The 3,112-nt window shown below is 39.1% G+C and overlaps 1 non-coding gene across 1 annotated transcript; it reads left to right on the top strand.

Moving 5' to 3' along the window:
* The first annotated feature begins 2,330 nt into the window (after positions 1–2,330).
* On the top strand, positions 2,331–2,436 carry LOC121205955 (small nucleolar RNA R71). Its single transcript, XR_005901029.1, has one exon. It is a non-coding gene; the product is annotated as a small nucleolar RNA R71 (small nucleolar RNA).
* Positions 2,437–3,112: the final 676 nt, after the last annotated feature.

Genomic DNA, 3,112 nt, shown 5'->3' with positions numbered 1-3,112 from the left:
TTCAACCACGGTTTATAGACATGGGCGTGTTGCACGCATTTTTTGGTTTGAAAGCTTGCCTATGGCCACGTTGCGTGGTCGTGGCCACTTATCGCATCCCGTGTTAAGGAAAAATTTTGCCCTGTTTTCACACGGCCGTATCGCACGACCGTGTCTCCTTCCATGGTATGAGCATGGACTAAGGCATGCCCATGTGCCTGGCCGTGTGGATTAGAAAACCCGTGTTTCAATGATTCAGTTAGTGATTGGATGTTAAAAACTAAAATTTTAAAGAGGTTAACATCGTTAGTGCTCAGGTTGCCTCCCGAGAAGTGCTTATTTATAGTCTAAGCTCAACTTACCTTTCTGGTGCATGGTCATGGTGGTGCAAGGAGTTTACACTCCTCATCCTCGCTATCAGTTTTATCAACATAAGGTTTAAGACGAGTACTATTTACCTTAAAACTGCCAAATTTGGGATGAATTACCTCGACTGTACCATATGGGAAAATACTGAATACTGTAAGAGGGATTGCTCCGTTAGGTTTAGAAGTGGCAATATTAGGGTCTGCTGTATCTAGTAGTACTTTGTCTCAAACCTTAAGTTAATTTGGTGCGATATTGAGCTTGTCATGGCTTGGTTTTGGTTTATCGTGTGTCCTCGGTTTATGTGTCTGCCATTCATCTAGTTCTTCGATTTGTAGCCTTCGTTCTTCATAGATAGGTCCTTTGTTGTTGCTTGAGCATGGCTCATGTAGGTTCTTTGAACTTATTTCCTGCAAAGTAGGTTGCACCACATGGTCAATTTTAGTAGAATGATTTATACAACCACCTTCAATTTTTGATATGTTACTAATATTACGAGCTTGAACGGTGATTGTTTTGTCTCCCACACGAAGTGTGACTTCACCTGTGCCAACATCAATTATTTTTTTAGTGGTTGCTAAAAAGGGCCTCCCTAAAATTAAAGGAACGTTACTATCCTCCTCTATGTCTAGAACAACGAAATCAACTGGGAATATAAATTTTTCAATTTTAACGAGTACATCTTCAATAATCCCCCTAGGAAATCTGATTGTTTTATCGGCTAATTGAATACTCATCCTATTTTGTTTGGGTTTCCCAAGACCTAGTTGCTTAAACATTTTTTAAGGCATGACATTGATACTAGCCCTTAAATCAGCCAAAGCATTATTAACATCTAGGCTACCAATTAAATAGGGAATCGTAAAACTCCATGGATCTTTTAATTTGTTGGCCAGCTTATTCTATAGTATAGCTGAGCAAACCGCATTTAGCTCTACATGCGATGCCTCATCCAACTTCCGCTTATTTGTTAAAATCTCCTTTAATAATTTGACTACATTTGGCATCTGCTAAAGAGCTTCAATAAACGGTAAGTTAATATGTAATTTCTTTAATAATTTAAGGAATTTACTGAATTGTTTGTCTGCACGGTCTTTCCTTGTCGCGTTGGGGTATGGCACACGAGGTTTGTACTCTTTACTTATCGATTTTTGGTCATTGTGGTCTACCTCACCTTTACCTTTACTTACTACAGTTTCTTGCTCGGTTTTGGTTCAGGTGAAACTAACCCTTCCTCATCTTGAATGGTAATTGCATTGAGTTGCTCCCTTGGGTTAGATTCAGTGTTACTCGGCAAACTACCTTGTGGTCGTTCAGATATCAATTTAGTGAGCTGACCTATCTAAGTTTTGAGCCCTTGGATCAACCCTTATTGATTTTTAAGTGCTGTCTCGATATTTTGGAAATGAGTTTCTGACACCGAGATGAATTTTGTTAGCATCTCCTCAAGGTTCAGCTCTTTCTCTTACTTGTAAGGTTGTTGTTGGAAGCCTGGAGGTGGTAGTGGTCTCTGATTCCCTTGGCTTCCCCATGAGAAATTTGGGTGGTTCCTCCATCCTGCATTCTAAGCACTATAAGGATTATTCTGAGATTGAGGATTATTACCCATGTAATTTAACAGCTCGTTCTCCATGTTGTGGCCATAGTGTGGGTATTCTGAATTGCTTAATCCACCTCCACCTGCTTCGCACTGCATTACTGGGTGAAACTGTGAAGAACCAAGAAAATCGTCAATTTTTCTGTTCAAAAGTTCTACCTGATTAGAGAGCATGGTGACCGAATCGACGTTAAAAACACTGACTGTTTTCGTTGGTTTTATCCTCATGACTTGCCACTGATAATTATTCAGTGACATCTCTTCTATAAATTCATAAGCATCCTCAGGTGTCTTATTATTGATAGTTCCACTAGCGGCTACGTCAATCATCTGTCTAGTCGAAGGATTCAGGCCATTATGAAACGTTTGAATCTGTAGCCAGGGTGGTAACCCATGGTAAGGGCACCTTCACAAAAGGTCCTTGTATCTCTCCCATGCATCATAGAGTGTTTCTAAATCCATCTGCACAAAAGAGGAGATATCATTATGTAATTTGGCTATTTTAGCCGGTGGAAAATATTTTAATAAAAATTTATTGGTCATTTGTTCCCAACTGGTGATTGACCCTCCTGGTAACGAGTTCAACCACTATTTAGCTTTGTTCTTCAATGAAAAAGGGAATAACCGAAGGCGAATAGCATCATCTGAAATGCCATTGATCTTAAAAGTGTCACAAAACTTTAAGAAATTTGCCAAATGAGCGTTTGGGTCCTCGTCCTACAAACCATCAAACTGAACAAACTGTTGGATCATTTGAATGGTGTTAGGTTTTAGTTCAAAATTATTTACAGCAACAACAGGCCTAACTATGCTCAATTCAATTCCTGTTAAAGTAGGTTTAGCATAATCATATATAGTACGTGGAGTAGGATTCTGATTAGCAGCAATCGCAGGAGGTAGTGGATTTTCTTGGTTTTCAGCCATCTCCTCGGTTGTGGTTGAAGTATCGTCCTGTTGCTCTTCCCCTATGTATCTTAAGCTTCGCCTTATTTCTCTTTAGTTTCTACGAACTGTGCAATCGAGCTCACTATCAAACAGTAATGGTCCCGACGGGTTTCTTCTAGTCATGCACTATAAAAACTGCCAGGAGCAAATAAAAGAAAAAAAATAAAAATTTAAATTGCAAATAAAGTAAAATGGCTAAACTAATAAAAATTGAGTGTTCCTAAT

The sequence above is a fragment of the Gossypium hirsutum genome, chromosome A08 (assembly GCF_007990345.1).
Source record: "Gossypium hirsutum isolate 1008001.06 chromosome A08, Gossypium_hirsutum_v2.1, whole genome shotgun sequence".
Taxonomy (NCBI): domain Eukaryota; kingdom Viridiplantae; phylum Streptophyta; class Magnoliopsida; order Malvales; family Malvaceae; genus Gossypium; species Gossypium hirsutum.
The sequence above is the reverse complement of the archived record's forward strand: the minus strand, read 5'-3'. Positions and strand labels throughout refer to the sequence as shown.